Source organism: Hermetia illucens, chromosome 4 (assembly GCF_905115235.1).
Source record: "Hermetia illucens chromosome 4, iHerIll2.2.curated.20191125, whole genome shotgun sequence".
In the NCBI taxonomy this organism is placed as follows: Eukaryota; Metazoa; Arthropoda; class Insecta; order Diptera; family Stratiomyidae; genus Hermetia; species Hermetia illucens.
The window spans coordinates 61,920,156-61,933,360 of record NC_051852.1 but is presented as its reverse complement, the minus strand read 5'-3'; positions in this window follow the sequence as shown (position 1 = coordinate 61,933,360).

The window sequence follows — 13,205 nt, the reverse complement described above, 5'->3', positions numbered from 1 at the left end:
TATATTGTTGCGAAATTTCGTGGTCCTAGCATGAACATAAGGGGGGTCTTGCAGCGAATTACTAAAAATTATAGTAATATACTATTATTAACTTTATTTGTGCAGATATCAGTATGGAACGTATTTCGGAGCCCAGGCACCATATAGTAGCAGCCTCCTGATTTTTTTCAGATTTTTCGGTTTGGTAGTTTCTGAGAATGGCCCCCGTAAAGGAATGGTCACTTTCAACCCCCCGCCCTCCCCACCTTTTCAACAAATGTCAAAACTAAGACCGTCTTCGAAAAGTACTAACTGAGACCTTTAATTTGATACCCCACATGACTATATTTGATGAAAAAAAAATTTACACCCCCCTTTTGCATGTATGGGGACCCCCCGTTAAATTCGTCATTAAAGGATGTAATTCACTGTATGCGTGAGCGTTCACAGTTCCCAGCTTTCCACCACATTTGGTGACAATCGCTGCAACCGTCTCCGAGAAAAATGCGTGTGACGGACAGACAGACAGACAGACAGACAGACAGACAGACAGACGGACAGACAGACAGACAGACAGACAGACAGACGGTAAACCGATTTTAATAAGGTTTTGTGTTTACACAAAACCTTAAAAACCATTGTATTTAAAGTGATTCCAATTGATTTTTTTATGAAAATGTTCGAAGTAACCATCCTCCATTGTTAAACAATAGGAGAGTTTTTTTATTGAAGTTACGTATTGCTTTTAATAAAATTCAGGTTCATACGCCTAAGGGCTTTGGGGTGTCCCTATGAGCCATGTCTTTCAAATACCCTCACAGAAAGTGGTCCAGTGGATTTAAATCGGACGATCTTGTATTACATCGTACCGGCCCATAATGGTCTCTTCATTGATCACGATGTCTTTGCAAAGGGAAGGATATAACGTCCATGAATGTGAGACCGCCCCTCTTAGCAAAACCACATTCTGTTAAGTGGCACATTTTTAAATAAATCGGCCGGGATGTCCCGCAAAAAAAGATTTATACCCTTTATTTGCCTATCGGTTTGGAAGAATATATTGTCTAACAATTCCTACCTAAGCTTTGAATTTTTTTTTTAATAATATGCTTCCTAATTCAATTCACCGGTAAATGTTGTGATAGTTAAAAGTCCCTTTTTGGGTAAGAAGACATTCTTCGTTAAATAAAATATTTTTTCTAAAAGATTAGATGTTTGTCTGCTACTTATAGTCTAGCCTAAAATTGGGAGACTTCCTCCAAACTGCAATTTTTAGTTTTAAATGTAAATATATATTTCGAGAGCATCAGTACAAAGCTACTAGCTTCGTATTCATGAACATTACAACATTGCATTTAAAACTAAAAATTGTAGTTTGGCGGAAGCTACCCCTTGCCGATCGATTTTCCCTAATTTGCTCCACCTTGACTTGAAATGGCATGTATCTTTCTTATCTTTGATTGTTGATATTGCTTCCGAGTTATCTTGTTTCAGGTCACTGCTTTTGTAAATTACAGTAACACTTAGAAGGGCAGTCGACCTTATTGTGCATGTTAAAAACTAATAATACTCCGCCGAAGCCGGTCCCAAGCCCGGTTGTGAAAGGAGGAGGGATGGATAGCTTCAGTATGAATGGCTGTACGCCATCGCAGCGTATCAGGGGGTAGGTGAGGAAAGTGCAGGAACTTTGCAGTCTTGCAGATTACTCACTAAGGAAGCTATCTCAACACCTGGCAGCTAGGGATAAAATCATCATCATCAACGGCGCAACAACCGGTATCCGGTCTAGGCCTGCCTTAATAAGGAACTCCAGACATCCCGGTTTTGCGCCGAGGTCCACCAATTCGATATCCCTAAAAGCTGTCTGGCGTCCTGACCTACGCCATCGCTCCATCTTAGGCAGGGTCTGCCTCGTCTTCTTTTTCTACCATAGATATTGCCCTTATAGACTTTCCGGGTGGGATCATCCTCATCCATACGGATTAAGTGACCCGCCCACCGTAACCTATTGAGCCGGATTTTACCCACAACCGGACGGTCATGGTATCGCTCATAGATTTCGTCATTGTGTAGGCTACGGAATCGTCCATCCTCATGTAGGGGGCCAAAAATTCTTCGGAGGATTCTTCTCTCGAACGCGGCCAAGAGTTCGCAATTTTTCTTGCTAAGAACCCAAGTTTCCGAGGAATACATGAGGACTGGCAAGATCATAGTCTTGTACAGTAAGAGCTTTGACCCTATGGTGGGACGTTTCGAGCGGAACAGTCTTTGTAAGCTGAAATAGGCTTTGTTGGCTGACAACAACCGTGCGCGGATTTCATCATCGTAGTTGTTATCGGTTGTGATTTTCGACCCTAAATAGGAGAAATTGTCAACGGTCTCAAAGTTGTATTCTCCTATCCTTATTCTTCTTCGTGTTTGTGTTTGACCAGTGCGGTTTGATGTTGTTGGTTGATTCGTCTTCGGTGCTGACGTTACCACCATATATTTTGTCTTGCCTTCATTGATGTGCAGCCCAAGATCTCGCGCCGCCTGCTCGATCTGGATGAATGCAGTTTGTACATCTCGGGTGGTTCTTCCCATGATGTCGATATCGTCAGCATAGGCCAGTAGTTGCGTGGACTTGAAGAGGATCGTACCTCTTGCATTTACATCAGCATCACGGATCACTTTCTCGAGGGCCAGGTTAAAGAGGACGCATGATAGGGCATCCCCTTGTCGTAGACCGTTGTTGATGTCGAATGGTCTTGAGAGTGATCCTGGTGCTTTTATCTGGCCTCGCACATTGGTCAGGGTCAGCCTAGTCATTCTTCTCAATTTCGTCGAGATACCGAATTCTCTCATGGCCGTGCACAGTTTTACCCTGGCTATGCTATCATAGGCGGCTTTAAAGTCGATGAACAGATGGTGCAACTGTTGTCCATATTCCAACAGCTTTTCCATCGCTTGCCGCAGAGAGAAAATCTGATATGTCGCTGATTTGCCTGGAGTGAAGCCTCTTTGGTATGGGCCAATGATGTTCTGGGCGTATGGGGCTAGCCGGCCTAGCAAGATAGTGGAGAATATCTTATAGATGGTACTCAGCAACGTGATACCTCTATAATTGCTGCACTGTGTGATATCTCCCTTTTTATGTATGAGACAGATAATGCCTCGTTGCTAATCGTCAGGCATTGATTCGATGTCCCATACCTTGAGCACAAGTTGATGAACCACTTAGTGTAACTGGCCGCCTCCATATTTAACTAATTCGGCTGTAATTCCATCGGCTCCTGGCGACTTATGATTTTTTAGCCGATGAATTGCACGGAATGTTTCTCCTAAACTTAGTGGTGGCAGTATTTGTCCGTTGTCTTCAGTTGGCGGGACCTCCAACTCGCCGATGCTCTGGTTGTTCAGTAGCTCATCGAAGTACTCAACCCATCGCTCTAATATGCCCATTCTGTCGGAGATCAGATTTCCCTCTTTGTCTCGGCAGGATGAGCATCGAGGTGTATAAGGTTTCATCCTGCTGACTTGTTGGTAAAACTTCCGCGCCTGGTGCGGTTGCTCCCTGTACTTTTCTAGTTCACAGACTTGTTGGTTCTCCCAGGCTTCCTTTTTCCGTCTGTGAAGTCGCTTCTCCGCTCGACGGAGTTCGTGAGAAGTCTCTGCGCGTGCCCGCGTTCTTTGAGAATGCAACATTACTCAGTATGCAGCATTCTTCCGTTCCGTTGCTAGCTTACATTCATCGTCAAACCAGCCGTTCCGACTCCTTTTGCGGCTGGGGCCAAGTATGTTTGTAGCCGTATCCATGATAACGTTCTTCAGGTGATTGTGAAGATCATTTGTTGATGCTTCATCTCCAGGTCCTCTGTTGACTGCGGTTATTGCGGCATCCATTTCCCTCTTATAGGTGTCGCGGAGGGTTGTATTGTGGATGGCTTCAGTGTTCACTCTCACCTGATTGTCAGAGGGTATTCTAGGTGGTATTGTTATTCGAGCTCGGAGCACCATGCCAACGAGATAGTGATCCGAGTCTATATTGGCCCCCCTATATGTTCTGACATTCATCAAGGCTGAGAGGTGGCGGCGTTCGATCAACACGTGGTCAATTTGGTTGAAAGTGGCCACGTCTGGAGAGGCCCACGTATGTTTGTGGACCGCTTTCCGCGCAAACCAGGTACTTCCAACAACCATTTCGTGTGACCCTGCTAATTGAATAGTCCGCAGTCCGTTATCATTTGTATTTTCGTGTAAGCTATGGGAGCCAACGTATCGCCTGAATACGGGCTCCTTCCCTACTTGGCTGTTAAAATCCCCAAGTATGATTTTGATATCATATCTGGGACAGGCTTCGAGGGTTCGTTCTACTGCCTCGTAGAAGGTATTCTTCTCCGACTCTGCAGTCTCCTCTGTAGGGGCGTGAACGTTGATGAGGCTTATATTTCTAAACTTGCCTCGCAAGCGCAGAGTGCATAGCCGTTCGCTTATGTTTTCAAAGCCGATAACAGCAGGTTTCATTTTTTGGCTGACTAAGAAACCTATTCCGAGCACATGGTTTACTGGATAGCCACTATAATATATGGTGTAGTGGCTCTTCTCCAGGAAACCGGTCCCTGTCCATCGCATCTCTTGCAACGCTGTTATATCAGCCCTATATTGGGACAGGGTATCGGCTAGCTGCTCATCAGCTTCATCTCTGTACAGGGAGCGCACGTTCCATGAGAAAATGCGCAAATCATTATTCCGTGTTCGTTGCCGGGTCCGTCGTTTTAAAATCCGTCCTGTCCGAGGCTCCTGTTGTGGCTTCGTAACAAGTTGTTTTCCGTGTAGGGTTGTCAGCCCTACACAACCCCCAACCTGGAGGACCAGTTGGTACAATTTGTCCCGTTTTTAGGCGCGGGGATAAAATGCATCACCAAAAATGAAAAGAAGAAGAAATTTGAGGTCCGGAACGGATAACCGGCGAGAGTCGTCTGACTTGGTGATTGGATCGGGCTCTCGTAACCAGGACGACCAGGAGTACAGCTCCGCCTGCGGCAGCTGTTTCGCCACAATCTGTGGCGACCACTTCGGCAGGTTCGCGTAGGAAGCGGATGAAATGGACTGAAGAAATGAATCTCTTCATCATCCGCTCCTACTACGGAATAATGGCGGGGGCAGGTATAACATCTTACCGCCCCTTGTTGCACCAGAAATTCGTCGAGCGTTTCCCGCAATTCGCGCACGTGACTGTGCAGCACCGGCCACCATCAGGGAACGTGTTCGACTTGAGGTCATCGGGGAAACTGGTGACCGAGAGTCGATGGGGGTAGGGGCGGCGGCATCAACAACACTACGCCGCACTGCAGGCAACAGGTTCAGTACTCCCCCAAACCACTCTTCTCCACCGTCCAGCTGAGGTTTCCGTTGAGGTTCGGGACGAATTCCAAAGAGCGTGTATAGAATTCTCGGATATGGATCCTTTGCATAGACCAGGTATTCCCAGGCTCTATGCATCTCCAACAACTCCGGGAATTCTATCTCAAGTCAATGATGAGATTGCATCTCGACTGTGTGTTGATATGTCGCTGCTGCAACTACAATCACTTGTGTATTGTGGTGCAGTTGCGGCTATCAGATTGCACGGTCAGAAGATTCGCTTTCGTGTTATTGGTTTGAGTGACCAAAGAGATCCACCATGGAAAATTCGTCTGGAACGTCGGCGGGACTCACTAAGGCAGGACATTGCTAGACTGATTCAGATCAGCACTGGCAATGCCAGCAGACGGGTGAGAAATAAAGTGCAGAGGGTTTACCGGAACTATGCCATCCCCTGTGAGACACCGGTAGTTGAAATTTTGGACACACTAAAACAGAAACTTTCTGTCATATGCAGTCGGTTACGACGGTATGGTGAAAGTCATTCCAGACGTGTCCAAAATGCAACATACGCGAGGAACCGGCGGAGTTTTTTCAGATCTCTTGACGAATCCCAACAGAGCATCCAGGCAATACAGTTCTCGGTGACGGAAGCGAAAAAGTATTGGGGTGGACTTTGGGGGTTACCCGCCCAGCATGCTGAGTGGATCACCGCCGAAGGCACCCGCCATGCCAATACGCCTGGCATGAATTCTGCGGATGTTACCGAAAAGGAAGTTCGACGAGCCATAAACAGCTCGAAGAACTGGAGGGGCCCAGGTCTGGATCGGGTGCAGAATTTCTGGTATAAGAAATTTACCAGCGTACACAGTCAGTTGGCACGCAGTATAAATGAGGTCATGAGTCGGCCGGAGGAATTTCCACCCTTCCTCACTGCGGGGATTACTTACCTTATCCCTAAGAAGGACACGGTCCAGGACCCCGCAGATACAAGACCGATCACTTGCTTACCAACCCTCTACAAATTCATCACGTCCATTATTAGTGGAAGGATCAATGCGCACCTCGAGACCAACAACATTTTGTCCGAGGAGCAGAAGGGCTGCCGAGTTGGGTCAAGGGGTTGCAAAGAGCAACTCATTATCGACTCGGTAGTTGTAGGACAAGCAACTAGAGGCCAAAGAAACCTCTCCAGTTGCTATATCGATTATGCCAAGGCTTTTGATAGCATTCCGCACACCTGGCTAATCGATATCCTACATCTGTATCGCATTGATCCGAAACTAATAAAGTTTTTGGCGACAGTCATGGAAGGGTGGCATAGCACCTTATCAGTCCGTACATCTGAGGGTGCTAATACCTCAGAGCCCATCCGTATACGGAAGAGCATCTTCCAGGGGTATTCGTTAAGTCCCCTTTGGTTTTGTATGGCACTTAACCGCCTCTCATGGTTACTGAATGATGCTAGAAGGCATGGTTTTTCAATAAAATATGGCCTACGTGCTAAGTGCGAACTGACACACTTGATGTACTTAGATGACATCAAGCTGTATGCTGGAACTGACAACCATCTTAGAAGTCTGTTGCGAATAATAGACATGTTCAGCCGTGATATGCGTATTTGGTCGTCATGAGCCGCATGCCGGACATAGCATTGGTGACCTCCACATCGAAGCTATGACCGAGACAGACTTCTATAAGTACCTAGGAATTCTGTAAGGAACCCATGCTCGAGTTGGTGATCTGAAGGATGCTCTGCTGTTCGAATTCCTGCGACGTGTAAAGCTAGTACTGAAATCGCATCTCTCGGGGAAGAATTCTCCATCAAAACCTTGCATACAAGTATGGGCTGATCACGGGAACATGCCATGGTTTACCGATATGAGCCGCAAGCAGTACTTGATAGTTTAGCGTTACTGCATTATTTCAGTTTATATTTGTATTAACATTATTTGTATTTTTATCACAATCGCCTTAAAAAAGTTATTAACAAAAGTAACTAAAAATTTTCTAACTTGTAACGAATTAAATGAATCAGTCCTTCTTAGTGACGTTACGTGTGTATCGCGCCGCGGTTTGGAACAGAAGAGACCGACTTATTTCCATGCGGTCCTTACTGTCCCAACCAACGGCATTTTTCCGCCGCTAATTCTCCACTCCCCGGGTGCGTTCCGAAAATGAGCGAGTGGAGAGTTTCGCACCATCTACCCGTCCGCATCCGCAACATTCGAAATAAATTTCGAATGCTGCAGATCCTGCCGCGCCACATCACTCCGCCCCCAGACGAAACCTAGGGTGTTTCGGCGACGGATCCCCGAACTTCGTTCGCCGTTAATCCACAAAGCGAACACGACGCTGCTTCGGGGCGCACACGGGTTTCAGCCTGGACAAAGAGACCGCCTTTTTGTGACCACCGATCTCGAGCTGGAAGAAATGCTCTCCCCTCTCGAGAACGCGGTACGGGCCCTCATATGGAGGCTGCAGCGGCTTCCGGACGGCATCCGTCCTGATCAGCACGTGGGTGCATGTGTCCAGTTCCTTGGGCGAACAAGCAGGTATGGACGAGTGTCGAGTGGGTGGTGGCGCTTTGATGCGTCGGAGATTGTCCCTCAGCAGACGCACCAACCCCGACTCCGTGAGACCCGATCTCTTGTCGAAGACCGGATCGCTTGGGAGTCTTGGGTTCTCCCCGTATACCAGCTCCGCGGGGCTGGCAGCAAATTCCTCTCGGCGGGTTGTACGAAGGCCGAGTAGGACGAGAGGCAAGACTTGAGTCCAGGACGGGTCGTCGCGTGCCATAATGGCGGCTTTCAGCGTCCGGTGCCAACGTTCTAGCATCCCATTGGATTGCGGGTGGTATGCAGTAGTCCGCTGGCGTTTAAAACCCAGGAGTTTGCCTAACTCGGAGAAAAGGGTGGACTCAAATTGCATTCCCTGGTCAGTGATGACCACTGCAGGGACGCCAAAGCGAGGTATCCACTCTCGGCAGAGGGCTTCGGCGCAAGATTGCGCCGTAATGTCTTTCAGAGGTATTGCCTCAGGCCACCGCGTGAACCTGTCGATGATTGTGAGGCAATACTTGTAACCGTGCGAGTCTCGCAAAGGCCCTATTATGTCGAGGTGTATGGTGTGGAAACGCTTGGTAGTGCGGGGGAATGAGCCCACTTCTTTCCTTACATGCCTGGAGACTTTACACTTCTGGCATGCGATGCACTCTCTGGCCCAGGAATTGATATCCTTGTTGATGGAGGGCCAGAAGTATTTTCCGGTGACTAGCCGGTTTGTTGTCCTGATGCCGGGGTGCGCCAAGTCGTGAACTGCGTGGAACACTTCCTTGCGAAATGTGGCCGGAATGTATGGCCGAGGTCCCTTTTCCGAGTCTTCGCAGCAGAGCGAGAGGTTTGAGCCGAAGATGGGCAACTCCCGAAATTTGTATTTGGGTTTGGACTTGAGGCTCTGAAGTGCTGCGTCATCCACCTGCGCCTTGGCAATAGCCGAGAAATCGAGTGAGGCGGGGATGTTAACTTCGGAGACACGAGACAAAGCGTCAGCAACAATGTTGTCCTTCCCGGACACGTGCTGGATGTCTAACGTGAACTGGCTTATGGAGCTCAGGTGTCGAAGCTGACGAGGGGACGCTTTGTCGGGCTTTTGTTTCAAAGCATATGTGAGAGGCTTATGGTCCGTGAACACTGTGAACGGCCTGCCTTCCAGGGAGAAACGGAAGTATTTGATGGACAAGTACGCGGCGAGCAGTTCGCGATCGTAGGTACTGTAGTTCCGTTGAGCGGGATTCAACTGTTTCGAGAAGAAGCTCAACGGCTGCCAAACTTGATCCACCTTTTGGTGAAGGGCAGCACCTACTGCGATGTCAGAGGCATCAACAAAAACGGCTAGGGGTGCATCTTGCTGAGGAAATGCCAAAAGTGTAGCATCGGCCAGTTGCTGTCGGGATTTGTTGAACGCGCGGACAGCCTCTTCAGACCACACAATCTCTCGTGTGTCTTTTGTTTTGGGGCCAGACAAGTACGCGTTCAAAACGGACTGGTGATGGGCGGCCTTGGGCAGGAAACGACGGTAAAAGTTTAGCATGCCCAAGAACCTCCTCAACTCCCTCACTGTTTTTGGACGCGGGAAGCTTGTGATTGCTTGCACCTTGTCTGGGTCGGGCTGTATTCCTTCAGAGGAAATGGAGTGGCCGAGGAATCTCACCTGTTGTTGAAGGAATTTGCATTTCTCAACGTTTAGGACTAAACCGGCCTCCAGGAGACGTTGAAAAATGCACTCGAGATGGGCTAAGTGCTCAGACTCAGTGGAAGAAGCGACCAAAACATCATCCAGATAGACGAAACAGAAATCGAGGTTTCGCAGGACTGAGTGAATGAACCTTTGAAAGGTTTGCGCCGCATTGCACAATCCGAAAGTCATTCGGGTGAACTCGAAGAGTCCAAAGGGTGTGCATATTGCTGTCTTTGGAATGTCTTCAGGAGCTACTGGGATTTGGTGGTATGCCTTGGCTAAGTCCAAGGTCGAAAAGATGCGGCAATTCGCGAGGTGATGCGCAAAGTCGTGGATGAGTGGAATCGGATATCGGTCAGGAACAGTCTGTGCGTTTAGCCTTCTGTAATCCCCACAGGGACGTCATTCGCCATTTGGCTTAGGGACCATATGTAAAGGGGAAGACCAACAGCTGTTTGAGGGCCTGCAGATACCCTGTTGAACAAGTTGTTCAAATTCTTTCCGCGCGATAGCCAGTTTATGGGGTGGTAGAGGACGCACCTTTGAGAAAATCGGGGAACCAGTAGTATTTATGTGGTGCTGCAGATTGTACTTCACTGGTTTCGAGAGACTACACTCGGTAGTAATCTGGCTGAACTTTTGAAGGAGTGTCCGAACACGAGAGTCGGTGATGTCTTCCAAAAGAACGGAAAGGTTATTGGGTTATTGTCAGCGTGAGATACCATTTGGCCCGACGAATTTAGGTTGGTTGTGGGGTCTATAAGGGACTTATTTTGCAAGTCCACCAGCAACCCATAGTGACACAAGAAGTCTGCGCCTAATATGGGGAAGCTGACATCCGCCAGGATGAAACGCCACGGAAACGTCCTACGCAAGCCAAGACTCACGTCCACTTGCCTGTACCCGTATGTATTGATGCGGGAGGAATTTGCTGCCGCCAGTTTGAGGGGTTGTGGATATAGTCGATGATGCCGGGGTACGGGAAGAACCGAAACCTCCGCACCCGTGTCGACGAGGTAGTTGCGCCTGCTGAGGGGGTCGAAAATAGTTAGGCGACGTGGCGCTGAGCTCTGGGTGGCCGTCGCCAAGACCCCCCGCGGACCTAGTTTTTTGCGGTAGGCGCGAATTTGCAAGGTAGCGTACATCTTGTCGCTTTATCTCCGAAGTTACGATGATACCAGCAAATACCTTGGTCCGCAGGCTGTCTTGACGACCTGCTACCCGAACGCCCTTTTCGTGTGGCAGACCGTGAGCGAGCTCGCGACCTGGCACCCGAACGCTGAGCGTCCAACGTCGCCCGCATCTCGGCCACGCTGGCAGTTAAAGCCACTATCTCGCGCCGTAAGTCGCTCACCTCATCCGACTGTGGTTGAACGGCCGCTATGGTTGGGCGAACGTACACCTCCTGTACCTGGTCGGCCGTCGCTGCTAGCTCCTCCAAGGAACCGGAGACGCAGGCTAGGATCGCCTGGGTGCCCTCCGGGAGCCGACGCAGCCAGAGCGACTTGATCAGATCATCGCCGATCTTGCTCCCACCCAATTGCCTCATTTCACGAAGCAATTGGCTGGGAGTTCGATCACCCAACGTTAAACCCGCCAGCAAGTGGTCTAAGTTTGCCGACTCACTTGCCGACAGGCGCCTGATCAACTCGCCCTTGAGCTGTGAGTACGATGCCGACTTGACTACGTCGGACACCAGAAGTATGGACTCCTCGTCCAGGCCGACCACCGCGTAGTTGAAGCGGGTCGCGTCCGATGTGATGACGGACATTTGGAACTGCGCTTCCAAATGCACGAACCACAGCTCGGGGTTCCGCCGCCAAAACGGAGGAACGCGTACGGCGAGGGCGGTCACTTGCGGGTCCGATGGGCCTGCCGCGTCTTTGCTATCAAACGACATTTTGTTTCACGAAAAATACGAGTTGTAATGCAGACGCGGTGAATTTATAACGAAACGCGGTGAATTTTACTCCGACACGGCAGGCCGCACCCACAAATGCACCCACGGACAGAGAAAATTACGACCGAAGCGGACGCCCTCCAGCGCAGACCAAAACAACACCAAAGAAATGGAGAACCCGCGATGCGAAACAACTAACGCCGTCTCTTGCAGCGATTTCAATTTTTATTACCACTTTTTAACTTTACTAATATTAACAATTAGCGCGAAAATTTCTAAAAATTTCAATTAAAATTACTAAGAAATTTCAAAACTAATGACAATAAAATGATAATTAAATTTGATGCTTGATATCCTCTTGGGATGAACGTGATCGGACGAGAACTGGTGGATCGTTGTGTATGGCCGTTGGCTTTCCTGCGTAATTCCTTGCGTGTGCTACTTTCTAGCCGAGCTGGCTGGACCCGTAGACGAACGGAGATTTATGCGCCTTCGACGAAAATTGAAACGAAGAAAGTTTATGCGAAGTGCCTGCCTGTGCCCGTCGTAGAGTGCGGAAGGTTTGCGATGCGACGTTGTTTACGTCGTCGGCTCGTAGTGTTGGGTTGCTTTTCTCACATTATTTTGGCAGAGATGGATGAATTGAAAATGAACATTGTTGGAATATAAATTTGATTTGAGTTCCTAAAACACGTAGCTGCTGTTTGGCTTTGCTCTTTCACAAGAATTTTCAAATCGGCAAGCAACTGTTCATCGGGCGGGGTCGGCCACTGGCCGGGGCTCGGCGCAGCGTATCCGTAGGCGCTTCGTCGGCTGCAAGGAAGCAAGAGTTCCGGAATGCGTTGGCTCAGCTGCTGCTTTTCGGCCGGCCCGTTGCGACGGGTACAAAAAGACGATCCCTGCCGCTGCCTAAGTTGGGCGGATGTCGGCCGGACAGCTCCTCCGATCTGTTGAGTCCCGGCTCGGGCTGGCGTGAATGCGATCAGCAGTCGCGGGTGATTCCTTTCACCGGGGCGGAGGTTTGAACTTGAGATCCTTGGGCTATTGCTGATCGTTGCCGCGACTACTCCTGTCCCTGCTGCGTGGCTCTGCCTGGGTGCACTGAGGGATTAGTTCGCTATGCGATGGCTGAGCGAAATGTTTTCATACAATCCCAGACGTTTTAGCGACGCAGCACTCGACTCGTTTTCAGGCGAGAAAAGTGCAAATTCGATGAATGTGCTACGCGCACCGGACTGTAGACCGAGATTTTGGGAAAACACTGCGATCCTTTCCCTCTTCTGTAGTTTCTATCGGGGTCACCACTTTAGCGTTACTGCATTATTTCAGTTTATATTTGTATTAACATTATTTGTATTTTTATCACAATCGCCTTAAAAAAGTTATTAACAAAAGTAACTAAAAATTTTCTAACTTGTAACGAATTAAATGAATCAGTCCTTCTTAGTAACGTTACGTGTGTATCGCGCCGCGGTTTGGAACAGAAGAGACCGACTTATTTCCATGCGGTCCTTACTGTCCCAACCAACGGCATTTTTCCGCCGCTAATTCTCCACTCCCCGGGTGCGTTCCGAAAATGAGCGAGTGGAGAGTTTCGCACCATCTACCCGTCCGCATCCGCAACATTCGAAATAAATTTCGAATGCTGCAGATCCTGCCGCGCCACAATAGTTCTGCTTGCAACATGTATTGGGACCGGCAAGTTCTGACTGATCGCCACACTTTCCACAACAAGCCTGACGTA